This window comes from Artibeus jamaicensis, unplaced genomic scaffold (genome assembly GCF_021234435.1).
Source record: "Artibeus jamaicensis isolate MK-2021 breed Jamaican fruit bat unplaced genomic scaffold, CSHL_Jam_final scaffold_754, whole genome shotgun sequence".
NCBI lineage: Eukaryota > Metazoa > Chordata > Mammalia > Chiroptera > Phyllostomidae > Artibeus > Artibeus jamaicensis.
The window spans coordinates 6,822,373-6,848,730 of record NW_026522054.1 but is presented as its reverse complement, the minus strand read 5'-3'; positions in this window follow the sequence as shown (position 1 = coordinate 6,848,730).

Genomic DNA, 26,358 nt, shown 5'->3' with positions numbered 1-26,358 from the left:
CCCACCAGGGATCTCGGAATGTCTCCGCCGTGGATGGGGGTGGGCACCTGTACACAAAGACCATTCACCTGTGGCACTAGTGACGTCGGAGGGGGGCTGTCCCATGCTTGGTGGAGTGGGCCGCTGTGTCCCTGGCCCCTTGACACCGTGGGCCGGGGCAGCCGTCTGGGGAGTGTACAAACCGCCCTTTGCCACCCCCACTGCCATCGCTCCTGTTGCCTTTTTATTCCCTCTGCTCTCTGCGTCTTGGCACCTTGGCCTGCGACGGTCCCCTGAGAATGAGTCCGATGTGTTCATTTATGAATTCATATTATGACAGTTGCCCTGCGGCCTTCGTAGGGCCATCGCAAGGACCAAATGACAACCCCCCGAATCAAAGCCCCCTGATGGCCCTGCAAGCGCCGGAAAAATGCCAGACAGGTCATCTCGTCCGTGACCCGTCTTGCCCCACGGCGTCCAGCAGCGCCTTGCTCAGGACGCAGCTGGTGACGCCTTCATTTCCAAACAAGCATTTTGGGGTAGCCCTCGCCCTTTTCCCACGAATTCCTTCTTCCCTCCCTACGCAAAAAGTAACCAACTTTTCCTCGGGACCTCGTTCCCACAGGCTCGAGTTACAGCCCGGAGCATTCTCCCCGCAGCCCCCACACGGCTCTGCTCCCAGCCGCCCCTCCTGCCCATTTCCTTCCCCGCTGCTCCCCCCCCAAACACTCCCCCGCATCTCCCTTAATTTGCATCTCCTCCTTCCCTTCTGTTCTGTTCTAATAAGAATTCATCCGATGACCTCGGAGCTTCCCCGAGTACTTCCCCTCCGAGTCTCCTCTGCTTCCAAACTCCTTCCTCTCACTGTGTTTGGGAAAATATACCAAGGGCCTCAGCACAACAAGTAATCTTTTTTGCAGATGAATAAGGCAGGGGTCCCGCCCCAGAAAAGCCCGGAGGAGACACAGAGGACAAAGTACTTTCTGTGCCAAGAGGTCAGGTTATCACGATGCCTGCACAGTGTGTGAGACTCACGGAGGAAGCGAAAACATGTTTGCCTGGGGGCCAGTCGGGCCGTCAAAGAGGCGGCTGTTTCCATTCTGACCCAGAGGGACCTTCGCACACCTGGGAGAGGGAGGGGTGGGGGAGGGGGACCCTTTCCCAGCTGGACAGAGCCCCTTAAGGTATGTGCCTCTTTTGTGGAGTTGGTGCCTGAACTTTTGTCCCCGGGGGGGGGGCTCCTTGGCGGGGGTTTTAAAAAGTCACAAACCCCTGTAGTCTTCCAAGGACTGAAGTCTCCGAGAGTTTGGACCGTGTTTGGACTAGCCCACTCCCTGGTGACATGCCCACTGTTCTGAAGGCCATGCTCACCGTCACATGGCACCCTCCCTGTCGTCTCTAGAAAGAGCAAAGCCCAGGCCACTCTCCCTGACCCCGAAGAATCAGCACGCTGTCTCGGGCAGCCGAACTTAATTTTAAGAAAAGGCGCCATGTGGAATTCTCTTTCACGCCAGCCGAGTTCCGTGGGGAGACCTCGGTCCAGGAGAGAACTGAGATGGTTTGTTTAGCCCTGGTTGTCATCAGAAGAGAGAAAAGGCCACAACTTCTTTTGCTTCTCGCTATTCTTTCTCTTTGTCTTCTCACCGCCCTGCCTGTTCGCCCCTACTTCTGCCCCCTCCTGCCTTCCCTCCCGCTCTTCCTTCCTTCCCCTTCCTTCCTACCTAGACGCACCTGGGACGCTCCTGGCCGGATGTTCCTGGGCCGCCACCGAGGCCCAGGAGGAAGTGGGGCCCCAGGGGGAAACATGCTGGGGCCTGTGTGAAGGATCCTCAGACACACCCAGGTCTTCCACTTACGTTTCAGTGACTTTCTAATACAGATCAGATGGCCCCTGTGTCTGTGTTCGTGAGCAGGGAGGGCCCTGGCTTCCCAGGGAGGCGGGGTTTGTTCCCGTCCCCTCACCCTTCTCCAGGCCGCTGCCCAGTCCACGGTGACCAAGGGCCCGTCGCCTGCTGGGCAGAGGCCGCAGACCGTCTCCCTCCCTCCTTGTCACAGGATCCCGAGGGTGACAAGGGGAGACTTTTCACCCTTCTGTGCATATAATTAGCACCCACAGATGAAAGTTGGGAAACTTGTCAGAACCTAAAAATACTTTCGGTTGCTTTTCAACCACACTTCTTTTTTCTGTGTCTGAAGCACAAGGGAAGCGGCTGGAAATAAAATATTGCATCAGTTTACAGCAAGATGTGTTAAGCCTCAGTGAACTAATACGTTCTACTCATAGACGTTGTTTCTTAGATGAGATGTGTTAGGTCACCTATGGGCCGAAACTCTTCAAAATATTTGTCCTGCCTTTCCTTTCCCACACGGCTCCTTGACCAAAATAACTTACTGTGGATTCATCTGGTCCAGACTAGGAGCTGATGTGTCCCGAGGTAGCGCTTCAAACAGCGTCGGGGGTGGAAGGCAGAGCCCAGATGTAAGGCATCCCAAAACCAGGGCCCGAATTATCTTGAAAATTACAAATTCGGCGGCTTATTTTTAGTGTTGGCCAGGAGGAAAGCCCGGGGCTGGCGGCCTGAGAGCCCCGCCCGGTTTTTATGACTCAGGCATGTGGCCGCCAGCCGCGCTGCGAAAGGGCAGGGACAGTCCTGAAACAGCCCCGGTCACCCCTGGTCGCTGGGGTGGACAGAAGACCCTGCTCCCTCGCCGTGACATAAACGCCACGGACGTGTCCTTTACCTACGACGGGAATTCGAATGGTGTCCCTAATCTCTCAACCAAGTCCTCCAGGGCTTTCCCTAGGGGATTTATCTAAATCCTTGTGCGTTCAGTAAAATCTCTGTGGCTGCGCGTGAACTTCTTTTTGCAGAAGGAAACTGGAGCGTTTGGTGTTGGGTTTTGTGGAGGAGAATGTGGTGGAGACCAGGAGCCTCGTTACTTGTAAACATTTTAAAAATAGTTCAGGAGGGGATGTGAAATTGTCGGGTAGGCCCGGCTGCCTGTCTCTGGCTTTCTCTCCCACTAATTTGGTGCCGCCCGTTGGCCTGGGCTCCTGCGCCAGAAACGTGGCTGGGGAAGGGCTTAGGAGCGTGTCCGCATTTCGTCCCCCCGCACGGTGACGCTGGGCGGGCTTCCCGGGGAGGCTTCTGGGTCACGTGGCCGTGATACAGTCATTCCTCCCTGCTGGCATCCAAAACATGGATGCATTTTGTTCCTTTCCTACTGTTTTTTTTTTTTTTAAAGGAAGAACAAGCTCAAGGCCAGAGTCCATTTTACTTTTTCAAGCTGGGTCAACAGGCAAGGGAGGGGACACTTGGGCCACCTAAATCGTGCATCTTGTTTTTAAATGTTCCCACACTCAAACTCCCTGTGTTTTCCTATCTGTGAGGCTGTTGGAGAAAGATACATAACAGATGGTGTTTAACTCGCCACCATTACCCCTCAGGTAGACATTTAACTGTGGGCTGAATCCAAAGCCAGCGCCCGAGGGCAGGCAGAGCAGAAGCCGAACCGATGATCTGGACGTTCAAACTCAGCACCGTGCGAGCTTGAGATTAAACCGACTGGGAAGTGTCGCTCAGAGAGGCGCCCTGAGTGGAAGGCAGCCCCCCTTTATTCTGTGGGAATGCTAATTTGGAAGGAGCAGCAAGGGGCTAAGACGCCCTGCTTTTCAGGGACCCTGGGAGGTACAGAAACTCCAAGAAAACTGCCTCACCGAAGTGCAAAGGGGACCACGGATGCGGAGGCATTTAGGATTGAACGTGAAGGGCATTGTGTCCAAGCTTCTCAGGGCGGCAGACGTGGTGAAATGCACGCATTCGGGGGTTTCTTGGGATGATGGGGTGGAAAAAGAAGCTTTTGGTCATCCGCATGATCTCGCTCACCATGCCACAGTTCTGGTACATTCCCTCGAGTAGGCAACATGGGGAACATACATTCGCTGTGGCAGTAACAATGCGTGTCACGCCGCACCAGGATCTTAGTGGTTTTGGTTGTTGCCTGTTTGGCCACGAAGTGTGGGCACTGATGAAAAAAAATCCAATGACTTCAACAGGTGGTTCAGTTGAAGGAAGACCGTATCCCCCAGTGAGAGGAACGTGATAAATACCACATCAGTCTACAACACAGTATCCGAGGAGGGATTCCGAAACATAGTTTGGAACCGTTGTTTATCTAGAGAGGGGTGGCTAGAACGAACACTTCCTAGAAAAGCTGTCGCAGAGGAAAGCTTGGAAGAATCAGCGGCGGTCAGTGTGCATTTCACCGATGCACATTTAGGGTGCTGTAATAACCACGGTAGATCTTTCCCGAAGTTCGTCCGCGGAAGCCGAGGTAAACGCATTCCGTGTGTGTGCAAAGAGAAGAGGCAGCCCCTCCTGTAGGACTGGGCAGCCGGACGTGGGAGGAGGGCTGACTATTGGGGTCTTTCCTAACTGTCCAAGGTACTGCTGGTTAGGTCCATGACATTCGGATCACATTTGGAGTAAATGTCCTTGTCTGCAAACACAACACAATGTGAACGGCAGCCTTCAAAAGGCCAGTGCAAACTGCCTATCTCTGAGGCTGTCTATTTGAAATGACGTATCAGGAAATGAAGAAGCAGAAATATAAAAGATGCGTCTCGACTTTCCCATGGTTGATACTGCTACTTGTACCTGTGTGTTATCCTTCACGCACGTTCACATGTCTGTGATTAGACATTAGACCGGACAGGCCTCCATTACTCATTCCCTGTCACATTTGCTGTGCAGGAGGGAAAAGCCCAACACGATCTGGAATCAAACGTACGTGGAAAGGATTACATTTTAATCTCTCCGTGCACAGAGGTGATTCTCGTCAGCTACTGCTGCTGCGGAGGCTGGGAAGTGTAATGACCAAGCCTCACGGTCGGTTCCACCGCCTCGCCAGCCAGGAAGATTCAAGTGCGTGGGTTGCTGCTTCTGGCGAGGGGGGGCTCCGAAGGAAGCGCAGGTGGATAAACCACACCCAGATCAGAGGCAGGCGCCCTTGCTCAACAGCCCAGCATGCACTTTTATCTGCTCGGGCCGAGCGGTTGTTAGAAAACAGGTGGGCTTCTGCTTTCAATCAATGTCCAAACACAAATGCAAAAAAAATGGCACCAAAGTTCTAGAGATTATTTCCTGGCCCTTGACAAATAGATCAGAATGGCAAGACGTCACTTGCAGATCCAGCCAAGGACTGCTAAGTACCATTAAAAAAAAAAAGACAGTTTTTCTTGTGACTCGAGTGGGTTTAAATGTGTTTCCCAGTGTCTCAGCAATAAACTCACACTTAAAATGGTAGTGATGGTTATGTGTGAGAGTCTGATAAACATGGTCAAGGGGGTCGGGAACCCGGTAAACAGAGCCATCATCTCAAGTCTGGTAGAAAGTGGCAGAGCCGGTGGGCCCATCCTGTCCCCGAGTAGGACTGAAAATGAGGCCATTGAGAGGTGTGGTCTCACATGGAAGACAACGTCAGATAAACCGACTACACGCCTTCCTGTTTGCAAAAACAGTGGCACACGTCGGCAGCAGACCGGCATTAGAATTTCCTGTTTTTCTTTCAGACTGTTGATAGTTCAAAACACATCTGCAACATAGCTCACTATTCCTCCACTCACACTTTGTCCATTGAATGTAATCCATTCAAATTCCCCGGTCACGAGTAAAGTGGAAAAGCGACTCAGGACTTGCTGCCGGTATTTCATGGCTGGGCAGTGGGAGAGGTGTTAAAGCCCCATCAGTCACGCGGCCGTGAGGGAACATAAACGGCCGAGACCCCACACTGGCCGGCGGGCCAGGGGGTTTGGGTCCTGTGCTTTGTGTCTCGTGTCCCAACATGCCTACAGAGTGTCTGTCTGTGGCTTCTTCCGGTGGGAAGGAGAGGAAGGCATCTACTCTCGAGGCGAAACCCGGAGTAATCGCCCAGGTAGCTGGTGTTTAGCGTCCTGAGCACAGTTAGGGTGGGCTAGGCCAAGTGCGTCAGCTGCAGTTTATTCTCAGATATTTTTAATTTACAGTGAGCGAATCAGGAGCTAACCCCAGCGTGGGTCCAGGAGCATATGCCGTTCGTGCACTGTGCCTCAAGGGCTATCGCTTTCTCAGGAAGAAAGGTGACCCTTCCTTTGGATAAGTCTCTGCAAGATTGTCCCCCTGCCGGGGGCTTGTCTGCTCACTCTCTCCCCGCGTCTTCTGCAGAGAAGTCGTTAACTTTAATGAAGTCCAGTATGAGTTATTTCTGCCACGGACCGTGTCTTGGTGTTGTCTATAAAGTCCTCACCGTGTCCAAGGTCATCTAGGCCTCCTCCTGTGTTATTTTCTAGTTCTCTAGTTTTGCACTTTTGCATGTAGGTCTACAACACATGTTGACTTAATTTTTGTGGGAGCTCTAGGGTCTACATTTAGCTTTTTTTTTTGCATGTGGATGTCCAATCGTTTCACCAGCCTTGTAGTAGGAAAGATGATGGGGTGGGGCAGAAGGAGGGTCACCGTTGTCCGTGTGAGAAATGATGCGACAATCAACAACGGAGAATCCACGGATAACATGGGAATCAACGCTGTGTTTCTCGGACTCGCACCAGTAAGCCCACCTCGACCCCACCCCACACACGTACTGAGGATTTGCGCCCTGCTGATGGGGATGCCGAGGGTTAGGCCATCTGGAACGGATTTCACAACCCCCTGAACTTTACATAAATAGCCATTATCGGACTGAACGATTTCAGAGGTTTCTAAGGCCGGGATTGTCTGTGATCCTGGCGCAGCAAATTTGGATGAAGATTACATCCCCGTGGGCGTTTTCTCAAGGGAGAGCAGTTTGAATCAAAGAGAAAAAAAATACCCGGCCAAACTCATGATCCAAACTGGCTAATGATCATGGCAGCCTGTGGGAAACCTAAGGCGAATTTCAGGTATTTCTCTAACGACCGAGTCAGGGCTGTTATTGCAAACCGGCTCTTGGGTTCCCCCCTGTCTCTAGACAAGTTTCTCGGGGTGGCTTGTAGGGAAGTCCTTTCTCCTGAACTTACCCTTCTTGTCGCGGCTGCCACCCTGAGCACTCTGGACACATGTGAGCCATAAGAAGGTGAAACCACGGACCGGGACGGTTGAGACAGACCTGACTACAAAGATTACCGTGAGATGTAAAAAGCTCATAGCGCTTTGTCCAGACAGTGCAAGAAGAACTGTCGCCTCTCTGCCTGTTCGAGAGAGTGGCAAGCAGTCTTGACAATTCCATTTTGGGGCAATTCAATGTCCTTTAATCTCTCCACTTTAGGAAGATACCCAAGAAGAACAGAGATAAAATTAGCGAGTTAAGATTGCAGGAGAAGTTTTCATTTTAAATAGTGAATGAACACTCATTTCACAGTTTACACCATGCAGGTGATTTGCTCTGGGCTGCACACCGGCTGTCCGTCACGGAGCGGGCCAGCCCGGACACAGGGGCAGGGAAAGGTCTGGCCACCGCCCGACAGAGAGCAAGGAAAAGCACCCCCGGTCTGCATGCCTCACATGCGCCAATGTGCTCGGATACTGAGCCCACTCTCCGCGAAGTCACATCGCAGTTCAGAGACCCGTCATTGCCGAAAACGCCACGCCTTGTTCTACCTCTGCCTTTGTCCACCCTGCGCATGTTTAACCGTTTTTGTCTTGGATGGAATTCAAAATTCCACACGATCAGCGTGGTTTTGATGTCGATTCAGCAGATTAGAAAGGATGTTTTGAAGGGTGTGTTGAGGCTCTCTGAGGATATTACGGGGTGAGAAAAGTAAAAGCCGTGTGGAGTTCTAGCCCACCTCTGTCACCCTCCACCTTGGTGATGTCAGGTAAATCATGTCACCTGTCTGGGCATCATTTTCCTTGTCCATAAAATCAGTGGTTGAACCACGAGCCCTTTCAGAATGGAGTTCTAACATGGTGCGCTGCTCCAGATTTTATCGTCTTCATTTTGTGCCCTGATTTACATCTGTCTTTAATTCTAATATGTTTCCCTGCCTCTGCTTTGATAATGAGTCTGCCTTCGTTTTCATTTAAGCCATCGGTGAAGCTGTGGAATGAAACAGTGCCCAGTGCCTGTCACCTGACCCTGGGCTGCCAGTGGGCTAGAGCCTGACAAATTCGGGCAGTTCCTTCAAACCCCCATGGGGAGCTCGTGGCCACGTGCCCACCACTCACTCACTCCCTTCCACCTGCAAGAACTTCCTGAGAAACCCAGCAAGTGCTTCTTAGAAATCCATGGACGTTCTCGCGGCCGAGTTCCTGTGCTGCCCCAGACGCTGCCCGACTCAGTCACGCCTGGACACTGCGGAGTCCGGTGGTCTCACTTCAGCAGAGCAGAGATCGTAGACCTGGTCCCAGCAGCTCTGTATTTATTACCAGCACGACTAGTTATTAACAAGCGAAAGAAAATTACCATGGCACACTCTACTGATTTTTGACCCATTGTGCTGAGTGAGGAACAGAAATAGAACTTGAAATATATAGTCCACACCCCAATTTTCTATTTTGAAAATAATTAAAGTGCAAACTTCATCGAAACCCCAGAGAACATTTCGTGGGGACCGTTCTCCCTGAGTCGTGCACTGCAGACTTGCACACAGCTGAGTGCAAGGTTTGTATGTTCACATTTGGTGGGGCTGTAGGTGGAGAGTGTCCGGAAACACCAGCACAGGTGTGTGGGGCTTGGCCTGTGAGTGACCACCCGGCACAACCCTGCACTTGTGGCTCTGAGCTGTGTCACGACTGCTTTCTCTTCGCTTGGCGTGAAGCAGAAGCAGAATCCCGGGAGCAGCTCAGCCACTTGCTAGGGCCCCACTCTGGGGTCTCGGACTTGCCGCTTTGGGGAGAAAGGCACACAGGCTGGGGCAAAGGTGGGTTTATGGTTGTTCATAGGGAAAGCCACACCTTAATGGTCAAGTAATAATGCAAGAACGAAGGGTGTTTCGAGGACGCACAGGTGCAAACCCACTTTGGCCCTGCCCTGTGTAAGCAGAGCCCTCTTCACCGATCTGCAGTCCTGGTAGAGATCAGTAGCGCCCAACTGTGTTTTACGGTTTCAGAAGGAGCGTTAAGGAGTCCGAACTGTGTACTGCTCTGGAATGTTCTTTGTGGGGACAAATTAAAAGTCCTCCAGAGTGCTGCCGCACTTTATTTCAGCAAGAAATTCCCGAATTTTATCACATCGTAGGCTCTTTGGCGTGTGGGCAGGGCAGGGACACACACGCGTGCAGTCCTGCCTCCCGTTGTCCCTGAGCTGCGCTGGCTGCTCCTTCTTACTCCTAACGAATCGCTGCTTATCACTCTGTGTGTCCCGGGGGGGACAGGGCTAATTCGGAGCCATGTAGAGTTCGAATCGTCAGATCTAAAGGTTTTCTAGTTTGGCTTCAACTGGGCGAAACCCACCTGTTTGAAAATATCTTGGAAACTAGAAACAGCTATAGAAAGAGACAAGCTCTAGAACCAGCGAAGAGCACAGACAGCAATGCTTCTGTAATTACTAGATTCGTAAAAGATGATTCAAACAAAACTTGCATTTTAAAAATTAGTAGGTAAAATAATTAGAGAGCCTAAGAACTGTTTAAAATACTCTATAAAGAATTAAAATTAAAATTCTGTTACAGCCTAGGCCTGTGAATAATTCGTTTATTCAATTTAGTAATTTTAGTTTTAGATGAAAATTGGGGGGTGTGTAGAAGATGCCTTGTTTTACTAAAATAAGATACTGAAATTCCCTAATTTCTTATAAAAATTTAAATTTATGTCTTCATGTTTGTCAATCCAATTTTATTTTCTACTCTTAGGTCTATATTTGCTCCTTAAAAACAACACATTTATCCATAAAACACACAATTTACAGTCTAATTATGTTAAAATTCTATTCAAGTTAGCCAATAGATAAGGAATAAATGAATTTTTTATTTTTAGAAAAATGTAAAGAGCTATATTTTCCATGACAGCATAACAAATAACTGTCTCATGGTGACTGTGAGAGAGAAAAAAGTTTGTTTTCATTTAGGGCATTATCTGCTCATGCTTGACAGTTGCATTTTTTTTTTAAATGAGACTTGTACATCCAAGTTCAAGTCCCAAGAGATACTATCAGCCTGAGCAGCCCAGCGAACAAATATTTGTGAACTTCCTTCCCAGCGGCGGGTTGCAGAGAAAGGTGGAAGTGGTGAGAAACCGTTGAACCAGCGGTTAAGAAGGTAGGTCTCTGTGGTGCTGACGGGGAACGGTCGTTAGGGAAAGCTGCCTTGCCACACAGGAAATGCGGGGGCCCTTGAAAGGATCGTGTCCAGCTGTGGCAGAAGATTTTACACAGATAACACTTGAAAGCCAGAGAGAGTTTGTACAACTCCACCGGTGACCGAGGAAGGGGGAGGAGCATGGGTGCAGGCAGAGAGGAACCCAAATATTTTAAAGCCACGAGAGCTACTCACTGTGCCTTTCGCAGACTGCAGAACTGCGGGTCTTCCCCGAAACGACGTTTCAGGTAAAGACCCGCACTTGGTCATTTTGAGAAAGCAGAGCAATGTCGATGGAGGCACTAAAAACAAAGTCCGCAAAACAAAACAAAACAAAACCCACTTTATAATTCAGCTGTTACTGAATGCCTTCAAATGGAAATAGTTGTTAGAAATCATAAAACTTTTATTTTATAGATTTTATGTTATGGTACGTGTTTAAATGATAGATATTAGAAATGAAATAAATGCAGATACTTATAAGAAGTGTGAAACATAATAGAGTTGCTCTCTTTCATTCACTTACTGAGTATTGCTTTACTTTCACTCAATTTCTCTGAAGATCGTGACCTTGGGACCACGGCCCACGTTCTCCCGATGAGCGAACAGACCCAACTTGGCTGACGCTCTTGACCGGCGTCACAGAACTGGGGGCTGGGACCCGGGCGTGTGGAGCTTGTGTTTGTTCAACATATGTGGCTATTTCCACTGAAATATTTGGAGCCAAAGTCAAAATAATTACATTCTGGTTTTGTTGAGTTCTTGCTTCTATTTTTAGTTATTTTTTCTTCCAGCATTTCACAGCTATCCTCCGCATACATCCCCATATTTCACCCCCAGAGAAAAGTTTGTAAATGCTCTCTCAGAATTGCATGGCTGCTGGTATCATCCATTACTCTGTTTTTAAAGTATTCCTCTCCCATAATATTTTGACATACCAGAGTCATTTTATTTTGAACACTTTGAAACTAGACACGCTTCAACAATGCTATGTGGCTGTAACTCAAATGCTCACTCGCGTGTGATAATTATGTGTTTTTGCATGAAATGTGGGGAAAGAAAGAGCAGAAAGTAGAGAATCACCTGCAGTGTGGAAATTAAACTCTTGAACTGCTTGATGCAGGGGCCTTTTGTGATGTGCTCTTCACCCAGGTTCAACTATGTCGGTAATTTGCTTAAGCAATTCGGGTCCCATCACGGGGTAGGGGGGCAGATCTGCAAGGCAGACACACCCTGGTCTGTGACCTCGAACTTGAGGCCATCCCCATGCACAGAGAGCTGTTGTGTGTATTCTTTCCATCTCTTACCAGTTCAGTAGATTCCCTTTGGGGAGGTGCTCTGGTCTCACAAGAAAGCCGCTCCCGGGGACTCTGCACCTGGCACCCGGAATCTAAGCAGAAGGGCCACACACTTGCCCTTTCCTTCCCCTTCACCCTGGTCTCCTTCAGGAAGGGGACCTGTGACTTGTATGCATGCTGCACTGCCAGGCCATTTCTCAGGTGCAGGTGGCCTGGCTCGCCCATTCCCGAGTCCCCTGGCACTTCCCGGCACTTCCAGTCCCTTCTCGCACACACGACGAGTCCGTGTGAAGTCCTTTCCTGCTCCAGACTCTCACTGAACTGACATCAGGTTAAAAGACGATATCAACTACTTTCTCACCGACTTTTTATTGTGCTTGCTGACGTGTTTCTAGGAACACGTTTCTCTGTGTTTGACAAGCATGCCCAGTTCCTGGAGGTTCTTTGCAAGGCTGACTCGGGGTGTCCTGAGGACAAGGCCGGCCAAAGAGTGATTACAGAGCGGCCTCAGGGACAAAGCTTTCTGCTGGAAACAGCAAGGCAGTGACCACGGAAGTCTTGTCTGAAACTTTCTGCAAGTCCATCCACAGTTGCTCTGGCTTCTCTTCCTTTAAGGTGGCTCCTTGGGGTTTTGAAACATCGCTTGTTCCCAGGATTAAAGCACCAAAGGAGATGGCCACGTGCACTGGCTGGTGCTGTCACTCCAGAGCTCAGGGAAGTGCCGCTCGGCCAGGACTGGCCGGAGGGTCCTGCTGTGCTCTCCCGGAACCTTGCACTTCATTGGGGTGGCCATCAGTTGGCCTGGTCAACAAGGCCTGGGTGACCGGGGCTCCGGTCAGATTGAAAGTAAGTGGTGGACATAGTTCAGATGCCCTTTGAATGTCCAAAGGTTCCTATTTCACAGGGAAAATATGACCTCAGTGAACTTGCTCAGGCCTGAGAGGTAACAGCTGGACATACCCATCCCCACCCATCCACAGAGGTTCCAATTTTGAGGGCACGAGACTTGAACTGTGTTTGGGGGTGGTTACCCTCCTCTGGCCCCACTGGATCCAGAGGGCGACTGCTTCCAGAGTGAACCCCCTCCAATCACTTGCATAGAACCAACGCAGTCTACTGGGGAGGGACTGGGCATGTGCAGCCCCGCGATCCTCTGATCCAAGAGCGTGTCTGTGATGCTCTTCAGTGCTGCACGTGGGTCCAGCCGAGAAGAGCTGGCAGAGGGCCTTCGGTCCTGGATGTCGCACCCCCAGTGCCCCTTCAGACTGCTGCTCCCCGGGTCATCTCCCTCGGCCGGCCCCGGCCGGGCTCTCTCCTCCTTCAAAAGGCTCCCAGTTCCGGCCTTTAATCCCCGGGGCTGTTTGCTCTCAGACTCCCGCCCTGAAGTGTTTTCCCAGCTTCTCACTCAGCAGCACTCACAGGAGGACGACCTGGAAAGTTAGGGTTATTGTCAAGTGTTTAATCGGTTGAGCTAAAAAAAAACCCACTCCTTTAAATCCTCATTGTTGGATCAGCTGACTTTAAGGTGAGCTCGGCAGCAGGGTGAGTGTCCCCCTTGCTCTCCGGGACACTGAAGTTCAAACCCAAACTCAGCCACTGTCTCAGTCTCAGAATTGAAGGGATTTCATGAAGATCACTGAGCATCTATGGTTTCAGTTTTGAAAGGGAAGGTATAATACGAACTGAAGTATTTTGACCAATTAAATAAGATTCATACAAGTCATCTGTCAATTCTACAAGATGAATGAGTAATAGCTACTATCAGTAAGAATATATACATATGTTTCTTTGTGCTCACTTGGCAGACTAAAATTTATTAAAAACTGTTTTATTTTAAGATATCATGTTCTGAACATCTTAAATCTGTCTCCCTTTTACATTTAGTTAGGGTTTGCATGCTATTTCATGGATGGGGTTACATTTCAAATATTGCTAAGCATGCCTATGACTTTAGTATATTGTACGCAATTTTAATATTTGTAAAAGGTATTTTTAATAAATATCATTTTCAAAAATATGATTTTTCTTTCAAAATTTGGACTGCTATTTGTTGTGATTTTTTTCTGAGTATGAACACACGTGTAGCTGTCACGTGACAGATGAATGAACTTTTACCTCCGGGTAGAAAGGCCGTGAGAACCTGCTTGGAGGAAATGCACCTCGGGGTCTGAGATCACAGTCCCTGGTTTTGAGTCTGCTCCATCCCAGAAGACACCAATGGTCACACTGTGACTACATCTCTGTCAGGACGTCACCACGTATCATTCTGACCGGCGAGGTTCAATGTCAGCCGCGACCGAGTCTAAGGACGTGTTTTCGTGAGCGCCGCAATTACGCTGTTGTCGCTGTTTTCGCTGCTGCTCCTGTCGCCTGGAAGATTTTGGATTTCTAAACTAAAGCAGCAGGAAGAAATGCGTGATGAGTTTTCCTTAAAGAGATGGCCTGGCAGGACTCAATTTTCATGTGTCAACCAGAACCCCTCGAATTTAAATTTCTGTAACACAGGATGAGGGCGCAGAACTGGAAGAGGTGTTCCGCCGAGAGGCCCTGGCTGTGGGCGCGGAGTCATGTGCCTGGTTGAAGTGGCCAGTGGCGGGAAGTCCAGCGAGGCTGCCGAGAGCGTGGGCATTGGCCTCCGTGGAGAGAAGCGTGGGGACCGTAGAGAGGACTCACGCCACAGCAGCATGTGTGGCGTGGGTCGCGGGTGAACGGTTTCTGGGGAGAGAAGAAGGGCGGAGGGGGCAGAGAGAAGAATCCGAAAAAGCTATCTCTCTCGTCGCCGAAATAGTTAAAGAGGCGTTGCAGAAAGGCGGGGACCTCACTGCCAGAGCGCCCCACGATGGCAGGGGAGTACTTCCTGAACTCGCGGCTCTACCTTGACGACATTTCTGGGGTAACAGCGGGGCTCCCGAGAGAAAGGGTGAAGGAGACCGCGCTCTGGTTCGCCCCTGGGCCGACTGCTGCGTCCCCAGCTGTCACCGGGCCAGTTCAGGGCAGGGGGCCTGGGGAGTGTGCCGTGTCCTCACTGCAGAAGCGGAAGGGGAGGCTCGCGGGAAAGCCAGTCTCTCGAAAATCTGCGGCCTTTCAGGAGAGCAGAGATGGGAGGAACGTGGGTGACCCCGTGGGTCTTCAGGCTGCGTGCGTTCTTTTTGGTGGCGCTGTAACCCGTGTGCAGCAGGGACAGCCGGTCAGAGGAGGTCGGCCTCCCCGCACTGCTACTCGGCGCAGCGCCTGGTGAGCAGGCCGCAGTGTCCGGTTCACTCTCCCGCGCCGGTGCCCCCAGGAACCCTACGCCCGTCTCGCAGGTTCCCAAAAGTCACTCTGATTTTCCACTGTCGATAAAACACTGATAATCAAGGACGTCCCAGAGACGAAGACCAAAAGGCACTCTTAAAGAGGCAGGGACGCTTCCTGGCGGGAACTACAAGCACCACTGGGTGCTAGCGGGTTTGGGAGAGGACGAGAGAAGGCGAGGGGGTCGGCACCCGTGTGCCTGGGCGTGTGTTTGCCGTGACGATCTCCATCCACGCAGGCACTCACCACACAGCGTGCACAGAGTTATTGTTCCGACCATCTGGGGGCTATGAAGGAGCCACACAAGTAAGCAAATGATAAAGGCTGTATTTGGTATTGCTCTGCAGGCCAGTTCCATACTGCGATTTCTCTATGATGTTTGCGCCAATACATATATGTGCGTGTATACAAATACACATGTCAAAGGAATATATATATTTTAGCTATAGTTCCCTCCAACGACTTCACAAACATTCTCAAGTTACTCAGCACACGGTTGACACAGAATCATTTTCTTCATTAGGGGATGACAATCGGGAACTGAGGGTCACCTGCCCACAGGGGCAGTGGCAGCTGCTCGCTGTTGAGCTGGGCTTGGGACCCACCATCTCTCTCTCTCTCTCTCCTGGTCAGCGTTCTGCTGGTGTGTCCCTGTCATTGAGACACAGTGAAACGTTGCCCGGACGTCCGGACGTCTAAACACGGAATCACCGGCTGGAAATCTTAGGCCTCGGTGATTGGTAATAAAGCGTTTTGTAATAGTAAAATTAAAAACGAGAATCGACTAAGTTCGTACTCCTTAGACCCCCCCCCCAATTCTGCTTTCAAAACCAGAATGCGTCGGACGGACACATTCATTGCGTCATTACCCTCGGGGTGGCAGAGCTGATGAACAGGGTTCAGATTGGTTCAGACCTCACTGTATTTGTGTGTACGGTGTGTGTGTGTGCGCGTGTACACGTATCTCCAGGGGTCTGCCGGAGAGGGCAGGCCAGCCGGCGAGAGGTGGCTGGCTGCTTATCTCGCCTGCCGCTGGATCACAGGAAGCGCCTCCCTTGCAGTCCTTCTGTCAGCCCGGAGCAGTGTTGACGGGGAGCCCATTCCATGTGCAGAGGGGGAGAGCAGCGCCCAGTTTTCCCACTGAATTTGCTTCCCCCGAATCTGCCTTTTTTTACGTCGCTGCATCATTTGTTGAGTGCCTACTGTGTGCACAGCGCTCTGCTAGGTGCTGCAAGGCTGTCTCCCATCATATCCCTGAGTGTCTGGGACAGAGCCTGACACCTAGTAGGACTAAAGGTTATGTATAGAAAAAAGTAGAAATGAATATGCAACAAAGCAGGACTTGGAAGGCACAGGCACACCGTTTGAATTCTGTTTAGTGGTGCGGCCTGATGTGTGGTCTGGGAAAATGACCCCTGCTCAGCTGCACCTAGAGAGCACGGTGCGACCTGCGCTCGCCCCTCACCGTCACACCTGGGGGGTGTGGAAGCCCCAGCTCCGTACGTTCCAGAAGTTTCTGTTGCTGCTGATGGAGGGGCGGGGACCCAGGCTCCAGGGACCGGGACATGCGTCTGTCCCTCCCGAATTCCGTGCCGGTCCGGAATCTGAGTGGAGTACAATGAAGATTTGCTTCTTATTCCTCTCATACCCCGATGCAGGTCATGGGGGAGCAGGGTTCTGTGGCCCTGCAGCCCGGGGGGCTGGCTCCCCTGTGCGTCTCTGCCCTGAGGCCTTCCTGTCCTCAGTGGGACCCCTCCACCTAGTGGGTGATGGGCCAGGACAGAGAGCAAGGAACCCGAGAGTGTTGAGGTGACAGATCTGAAGATGGGGTCCAGCGGTGTCATTTTCTGGCCTGCTGGCCGTGGGCCCCGTGCGCCTTCAGGGTGATGCAGGCAGGAGTCTGCCGAGGGCCCAGGAGAGGAGGGAACAGGGTCACTGAGCGCCAGCGTCCCCTGCCACGGTGGGCAACATCCCAGTGGGACCTGTCCGTTTAGGAAAGAGACCAAACTTTTCAGGTGGAGCCTAGTAGTGTATTTTAATATTCATCTGTCACTGCTAAGGTGAGAAAGAAAACCGTAAGGAGAGAAATGACGTACAGTCTGTTGGCAAAATGGGGGGCCGAGTTCTTCTCCTCCCCAGTGACGCGAGCAGTGGTCCTAAGTCTCGGGGAGATAGAACGGAGTCTCCTGGTCGGAAGTCCTCCACAGGTCCATAGCTATGGAAAGTGGCCCAAAGTAACTTATGGGATGTGAGCATTTATAACAGTCGTATGCACGAGCACCTGCGAGTGAGCACGCATCTCGGTTTATCTGTTTCTCTGTATATCCACACCCCCCTTGCGCCTCCTCCCCGAAGCCGCCCACTTCTCGTGCTGCTTAAGGAGCTGGGCAAATAGGTGCTTTTCCAGACCAGGAACCGGCGGTTGCGGAGAGAGCTTCGCCCCCCACTCAGAGCCAGCTCCGTGTCCACTTCCAATCCAGGGCAAGCTCTCCCCCCGCATCTGGCGTTTCCCCTGGAATTCTTTTTCCTTTTTTTTCTGTGGAAGGAAGAATGTGTCCCCTGGAGGCGTTCTCATGGGGGGGTAGAGTGACTGCCGAAATGTCTCACCATTGCCTTCTTGATGGTGGGGGCTGGAAATCTCCAAGTCCAGCAGAGTCTCAGAGAAGTTTTGTGCGGATGGTCCGGTCCGGTGACTCTTCCTTTGCACTGGGCTCGCCGTGGGGTAGCGGGGGTTCCAGGCGTGTGGTTTGTATCCGAAGTGTCCTGGAGACTGTGCTGCGCGGAGGGGAGTCAGGGGAAAAGCAACTACAAGTCACCAGACAAGGGTCTGCCCCTGCCCAGCGCCTCTCTGCTTTGGCTGCCAGGCTTATTCTGACACTGTACTGTTCACCCGCAGAAATTGCCCCTGGTAACTTATTTGAACTCCTATTATTCCTCCCTATCGATATCCAGATCTTACACACGTTACAGTGTAACCTGTAAACGTAATGAGATATCTAATACCACCCCCCAAAAAATGATTCAAATAACCCTCGGAATTAGTTTGCAATGTATTTGCTTTCCTTCCCTTTGTTGAGTAACACCAAAGTTTAAGGTTGAACTGTAACAAAATTCGGTGTAGAGGGAGAGGACTATGCTACCGTGTGTATGTGCTTGTGCGTGGTTTCAGGTAGTTGAAGTCAAGAAAGGCTGTTAAGTAAAGACATTTTAGCAAAAAGTCAAACTTCTCTAAGGCCAAAGCTGTTGCATTGTTTATTACCCTGTTGATGTGAAGTTATCCTACCATAAAAATTTTAATGAAATATCTGTACTTTAACTATAGTACACATTTTAGTTTTATAACTTAAATGTAATATAATTAAATGCTTAATTTAAATGTTTAAATAGTTTGAATGTCATAACTACTTACATAACATTAAATATAATAACTATTAGAAGAGCTGTTATGAGTTTATCACATTTATACATTTATCAAATATTTATTGTTACCCTATTGTGCTCCAAGTATTACATACTTGTAATTTCTTAAATGACATATTAATCATTATAGTGTAATAGAGTTGTACTTTATAGTGTTCAGAGAATTTTTATAGTATCTTATTTGAGTTTCAGAGAAACCAAGTGAATTTCTTTAAAAACTTCTGGAGCCAAAAACTAGGATCTTTCCTCTGGTGTATCAGGCTGTCTCTCTGTTGAAAGCCCCCAAATACCTGTAACATTTCATGTAAATCATCGTCCAACGAGACCACATTATTTAAGCCATACTTTTTTCCCTCACCTGTCTAGAAAATAAGAAGTTTTATAGATTTGAGAAAGGCCAAGACTCAATGAAATCACCCCTAGGAGCTGGGTTTAAGTTCATCACAAAATCCATCTTTCACTGTCTACTACATGGTGTCGTAAAAATTTCATCAGGGGAAAAACAGATGAGAAAAATAGTTTCAAGTTCATTTACTGGCTCAGCACCCACTGCGTGCAGGAGTGGAAAGAACACTGTTCTCAAAGGCAGGTGGCCTGGACTCGATTCCTCCCCCACGGGTCAACCGCGGTAATGGACAAGCCACTGAACCAGTTTCCACCTATGTGACAAAGGTCATTTCTGTTCGTCATGACAATAATGATGGTGATAGTGACAGACCAATAGTTATGGGAAGCTTACTTCCTGAGGGTCCTTCGCCTTGATGCTTAAAATGTGTCTCATTGAATAAAACACTTCCCAGTGATGCTGTGAGTACCTCTATCATACACATATGCAAGTGCATTTCAACAAACACAGATCCGGCATCCCTACATTCTAACGTATAGTTTAAAAAGTATTTGTCGGGAGTCTGAATGGGGAGAGGAAAAGCCCCAGAGAGCCCACACTATTTAGGAGAGTAACAACATCGGAGGAATGACATCCCCAACTTTAAAACTCACTACAAAGCCACACTAATCAGGAGAGTGATGTACCGGTAAGAAAACAGACAAGTAGATCAGTGGAGCAGAGTAGAGAGACCCTCGTAAACAGAGTCAGCTGACCTTCAACAAAGGAGCAGAGTCATTCGACAGAGCAGAAGTGGTACAGACTCACATCTGTCTTCCTGGCACGTACTTGCCAGGGGAGGGGCAAGTCCAGCGGCAGAGTTCTCTGGTATTGGAGCACGCAGTCCAATGTTTCCTGAATGAGTGAGCGTATTATCTGACCAGCTCACTCTGCATGTGCTACAGAAATAGTTGTCGGGAAGAGGACTCAGGCAGCAACACTACCTGCTTTTCTCTGTCAACTCCTGTTGCAAGCTATGGGGCTCCATTGACCAAAGAGATCTAGAAACTCGTGGGCAACCGGCCTCTGCTGGGATCCCAGCAGAAAGGACCGAGGTGGGGGAAGCTAAGGGAGAAAGTACTTACTGCCTGGTAGAAAGGAGCATGAAGAATGAACTCCTAGGATGAGCCCAGTTTTCAGAAAAGCGAAACAAAAATCCTTATTTCAGAGGAGGCAACATATTAGTTGAATTGAAAAGGAGGATGGGCTAGTGTAGGAATCACAGTAACTGGTCTGTGAGACCCAGTACCATTAATGTTTCAAAAAACAAAGCCAAATGTATGGAGAGATGGCAACCGTTTGGGAAAAAATAAGGAATTTAAGTCTAGATTCAGCAGATATAAGATACATGAGAGGATTTCCAGAAGGAAGAACAGAAAGAGGACAGGCATTGATGGAATCATATCAGAGACATCTCCTTGAAGAAGCAAGTCTGTAGGAGAGAAGCTCCCTCAGAGCTGTGAACAAAGTCGGTGACCGCGGAAACTCATCTAACACTTAAAATTCTGAAGTCAAAGAATCACAAACGCACGAGCTCCCAAGAAGAAATAAAAGTTACCTACAAAGGAGCAAAGCGCATTTGGCATTGTATTTCTTATTAGTAATAGTTGAAGCAGCCCGATGTTCTTAAGAATCCCACAATTACTTGAGATATTATTTATTGAAAAATATACAAGAATTTAGAAGACATATTCCCTAAATACTCTTCATGAAGAAAATACTTGAAAAAAGACTCTTACCAATCAAAACATTTCAATAGAGAGAATGATGAGGAAGAAAGAAGGAGGTGGTGATTTATATACCTGTGTATCCATCCATCCATCTATCCATCCATCCACCCACCCACCATCCAACCATCCATCATCCATCTATCTATCCACCATCCAACCACCATCCATCTATCCATCTACCATTCAACCAACCACAGTCCAGTCTATCCACCCACCCACCATCCAACCAACCACCGTCCATCCATCCATCCACCACCCACTTATGTTTCTGTTCATCAGTCTATGTCTTCATATCTAAACTGATGAAGTCTAGTGCAGTGTGCTTTAATGGGAAATAAGAGCTCTTGAAGCTGAAAGGACACACCACAAGGAGTGGGAAGACTTGGTGTCACTCTTGCAAGGGTTGCTGTTTTGTCGTCGCTGTCGTGGGGAGGGATGGGGAGAGGCCAGAGGACCCTGAGGGCTATGCTGGGTGAGGTGGCGGGTGCTGTCTTTGTCCAATGAGAGTCGAGTCCCAGGCATCTGAGTCAGAGAGCAGGAAACAGAGATAAGTATTTTTAACAGAGTGGGAAAATACGATTTAAATACAGACAAATGAAAGGGAAAAACAGTAGCCATTTGGCCAACTTAAAAAAGAGACAGAAAGGGGAAAAAAGAATACAGCGGCACTCGGCATGGGTGTGTTGATCTGTACCGGTGAACAGGATGGCTTTTGCCACTGCGGGCACGTCACCTCATTGAGCACAGACGTCGTAACAGGGCACCTGGGGTTTATGAGTCACACCTGAAACAACTCACACGGGGAGCCTGAGCGGGGAAGAGTGGCCCCCAAATAAGGAAAAACACGAAGTAAAAAAAAAAAACTGGAGACTCCATGTTAGCACCGGAGAAAGTGTCATTTCGGCTCAAGGGAAGACACGATCCCAAGAGGGACCTCACAGAGTGGCAGGAGCCCGTGTGCACTGAACGTGTGCAGGCTGGGCTGACAGTGGGCACCGGATCCCGGACCAGCAGGGACAAGACGCTGGTCCCTGGAACTGGGAAGGAGCGGGCAGAGCGGGTGTCGGGCAAAGCAGGCTCCCCAGCCTGCTGGGGCAGAAGCTCCAAACGCCTCGGGGAAATGTTTCAGGCAGTGGAGTACGTTATTTTTACCCATCTGCTCAGTGGCGCACAACCATGGAATGAAAACAGGCTAGAGAAGTGCTATTGACGCATGCCTGGTTGACGCATGCCCAAAGAAAATGTGCCATAAAAATCCAAGAAGGAAGACCATTCATGGGCAGGGAGGGCCAGCCTCGGCCGGGCACAGCAGTAGGGCTGGCAAGCTCCCCTTTTCTGTGACCTCTGCCTGCTGCAGCCCAGGGACTCTGCCCTCACTTTGATGCCCACCGAAGCACCCCTTCAGGGGACCCCCTGAAAAATGGATCATCTGGAAATTACCTTCTCTTCCCTACATTGGTTAGAAATCTTGAAAGGAATGGAACCTAATCTGATTAACTAATTACAGCTTATAGTACTTACTTGTCTTAATTCTTATAAACAGTCAGAAATAGAAATACAATGTGATCGCCCTTGTACCTACACAGAACGTTAGCCCCATCCAGACCGAAGAGGCGGCTTCTATTCTTGTTCTGCTGTGAAGTTACCCAGACTAAAATAAAAGCATATCTATCCATTCAGTTAATTGCTTGATATAAGCTGTAATACACTAATTGAATTTTGTTCTTAGGAAGAAAACTGTGAGGATGTAAAACAAGGGGGGGAAGCCTCAAAATAATTTATTAGGAGAAAGACAGAGAAAGGGGGAGGGAGAGATGGAGGTCAACTGCTCTCGTGCCTCATTCATGAGACAGTGCATCTACATAAAAAGTGAACAGATGTATTTACCTTTGTGTTAATTATTTAAGGTACTATTAAAGTCTGTTCAATTGCCAGGTGCCTGAGACCAGTGATGGGGAGAAAGATGTACTCGTTATATTAACTCAAATGACTTTAATTACGAATTTTCCTTGAAACAATCTAAAGTGATATAAAAATCACGGCCTGGAAACAATGCCATTAGACACCTGTATGTTTCTGAGGGGCTCCTTACCTGCTGTGACTTCTAAGCGAAAGAGAAAAACAAAGCGAGTTTTCAGTGGGAGAAAAAGGCGAATTCTCACAGATGTACGTGGGACAGAAAGGGGAAATTAATCTAGGTCCTCGTCACGGCCGCGTTGACCGCGAGCTTTCAGGGCGGTCGAGGCTGGGACACCAACGGAGAAGGGCTGCCCATGAAATGTTTAAAACGTGTGCTGTTTGCTCACAAGGAGGGGCCGGAGCCGGGGGCAGGGGGTCCCCTCCTGAGAGGCAGCAGATGTGGGTTCATTGTTCTCCCGCCGCCAACTTGCCGGTGGCCCTGGGTGAGCAAATTCATGTGACTGAGCCTCAGTTTCTTCAACTGTGAAATGATAGGGTTGGACTGAAGAAAAACTACGGGTTCTCGTCAGTCCCTCAGTAATTATGGTTACAGGGCCATGGCTAAGTAGAGACATCACGCAGCCTTTAATTACCAGCCGGTGACTAGAGCTGCGGCCATATGGAACCTCTTTAGCTGTCCCTTATGCATAATGGGGCAATAGCCTGTCATTTCAAAGAAAAACTCCCCAAAGCATTTCTCATGCTTGCTGTTCAAATTTGTTCCCCAAATAAACAAAGAGTCTGTTTCCATCGTTTATTACTAACAAGCAATACATCTCCTTCTTGAATAGTTTTCCTCAACAAATAATCTCTAAATGCTTGATACATTTCTATTTCATAGGAGCAGGGAGCGCTAGGAGTTAGAATCGTCAGAGCGTGTATTTTCTATCTCAGTTCCTCTAAGTTCATTTATTTGCACCCTCTGGAAATACCTCACTGTGCTCCAAACCCCACAAGCCGATTGACCACCACTCTTTAAACTTTGTGAGAAGCAACAGAATTATTAGAGCTTATTAACAAAAATACAACAAAGCCAATCTGTCCTCTATTTTGGTCGTCTTCTCGGCAAACCCTTTCATGTTTCCTTTGGCGGAAGGGGAGGGAGCGCAGCCAGAGCCATGCGGTTCCTCCTCGCTGTAACATACACTTTTCTAAAATAACAAAAGTCACTCAGAGCTCTGCCCGGCCGGCGAGGGAGAGCCAGTGAATTAGGATCCGTCTTTCCTTTTATAGCCGTGACTGTCCATTTTCACTAAGGAAAGCCCTAGATGCTGTATGAAGAGCGTGATGACTTCGCCTCTTCAGAGCATCCTGAAGCGCCCCCCATCTTTTCCCCTTTCGGGGGTCCGCCTGCGTGCAGCCCACGGGCGGGCGCGCCTACCTAGCTTTCACGCCGTATCTCTCCTAAGTCAACATTTGCACACCGGCCCACAGAGAGCAGCCGGCCAGTGACTCAGGGAAGGAACCTGTCATTTCCTGTCTCCGAATATTGTAAATCCGTTCATTCTTGTAAATTTTCTTCCCTTGACAGCTCCTGAGGTTACATGAAAGCCCCTATTTTGTCATTTGAAATCCACGTTTTAAATGAAGACTCAAAGAGAATAGATTTCTGATAATTTTGTGAGACAGAAGGCTCTTATAGAAGCATAGGAAATTCTGAATTGGAGATAATTTTTCTGGAGAAAGGAAAATAATATATTTTACAAAAGTATAAATTCTTCCTTAGTCCTATTTCAAAACATTTAAAAAGTACTACTTGCTTTTATCAAATAACGTTACTATCTGCCCATCAGTGAGTTAATTTCTTAAGTGATGTTTATTTCCAATATCCCTGAAGTTATAACAACCATAGAACGCTTGACTTTGCTTGCTCTTCCAAAAACAGACTACGTGAGAAGAAGCTGGTCATCACACGGTTGGATTGGCGAGTGCCTTTCAAAGTTTATTTTATTCTCTTGTGTGTTATTTGATATTTTTTTACATTTGCAATTAAACACAGTGTGTAAAAGAAAAGTAACTTGAAGAGAAGTTGATAAGGTTATTTTCAAATGCAACTACATCCCTCCCACTGTGGAGGGGCCTTTTTCCTCCTAACCATCAAAACTTAGTTTCTTTCTCATACGTGCTATTTTAGAGGTCCTAAAATATTCCCAAATGACATAAAATATCTGTTTCGGATCAGATAGCATCATCTGTTGGCCCGAGGATGAGTCTGTGTTTTCGTCTCTCCATCTCTCTGCCTGCAAATGCACGTGTAACAGGCACCAACGAAAAGCCACCGACTTTGCACTTCTTCCCCCGGGCCAGTTCGCAGGCTAAATGTTGAGTAGGCATCATCTCATTTACTACTCAAAGGATCCTTATGAAATAGATAGTATGAATTCATTTCTGCTGATGGGGAAGTGGAAGTTTGAGTAGTTGCCAAAGGCTACCACACGTGATGGAACCAGCAGAACTTTGAGATCGGTAATAACCGTGCGGCAAGCACTCTCCACCCTGACGCATCTCTCCTTCCTTCACACACACCTGCTGTCTGCCAGGCGGCATGTTTCCGGTTGCGTGTGACTGACAATAAGTGTGGACCCACCCACGCACAGATGGTAACAGCAAAGACACACATGAACCAGGGCAACGCAAGGTCAATGGCTGGAGGAGGGCAGCTACTCCAGGGTGGGTGGTTCGCAAAGATGCTCTGGCGAAGCTGACGTTGAAGCTGCAATTTGCATGTTGCAAAGGCAATGAGCTGAGCTTAGAAGATGAAGAAGGGGAGGCAGCCGGGACCACACGACAAAGAAACATGTTGAGATATTCTGGGATTTCAAAGAGCAGAACTAGCGCACTGTGACCTTGGTGCCTTGAACTAGAGCAGGACCATAGAAGACCAGGTGAGAGAGGATGAGGGACCATGAAGAGAACGCCAGGGAGCAGCGGAGCTGTGCCCCGCTGCGTCCAGCCGAGCAGCGGGGACGCACCCTCGGAGCTGTGGGAGATACTGGGGTACTTGACGTCGTGAATGGCGTCATCGCGATGTCATTTTTAATGGATCCCTCCCACTGCTCTCCAGCAACACGCACACAGGAGGGGAAAGCAGACAAAAATTGAGAGTCCTAAGACTCACGTGGGAATACATCCCCGTGCAGATTGGGAGATGACAAGGCACCCCAACTTGTAGATACTTACCTTTTAAAGGACACACTCATTGTTATGCTAATCCTGAACCGATCACCTTGGGGAAGAGCTCAGCTAGGAGCTCACATGTTTAAAAATCTCCCAGTCAAGGACAAACGGTTGAAAAATAGAACGGAAGATACTTGCTACCGATTTCAGCCAACAGCATTATGGGAGCATCTATACAGTGCTGTGGGACTTAATGGGTTCTGTTAAATGCCATGTTGTGACTCCTTCTGACAATAGCATTTCACATGCCAGGAGACGCAGACTTGAAAGTAATTTTACAAAATGACAACAGAGATTCCGGCAGGTAAACCCTGTGGACGTGGGTGGATTTCAGCGCAGTTTCTGAGTGCACACTAGAAGGAAGCGTATTAAGGCATCGATTTTTGTGAGGCTCTTATTTATTTTATCTATTCTAGAGATTTTTAGGATCCAGAATAATACTTCCACGTGTCTGATAGCAACAGATCACTCCCTCCTAGTAAAACAAGCTGTCTGTAAATAACGTTTAGAACAATTGAATATCTCTCGATATGCTGGCACTCGCTGCTATTAAGGCATTAGCCTGTTGGTGTGGAATGCAGATTTGATAATCACACGTCTCAGTACAGGCAGACTGACGCAGAGCGGCCCAAGGCGAATACAGTAATCAGAACCGTGAACCAGAGACGCAAATAAGGCCCGGGCAGCAGTGCCTGGGAGGAGCCCAGCCAGCCCGGTGCGGGGTGCCTTGCGGGTTCATGACCCCCTTCAAAAGCCTCAGGCCTTGCCCTGGCTGGTGTGGCTCAGTCGGAGTGCCATCCACAGCCGAAGGGTTGTGGGTTCGATTCTGGTCAGGGCACATCCCTGGATTAGGGGTTGTATCCCAGT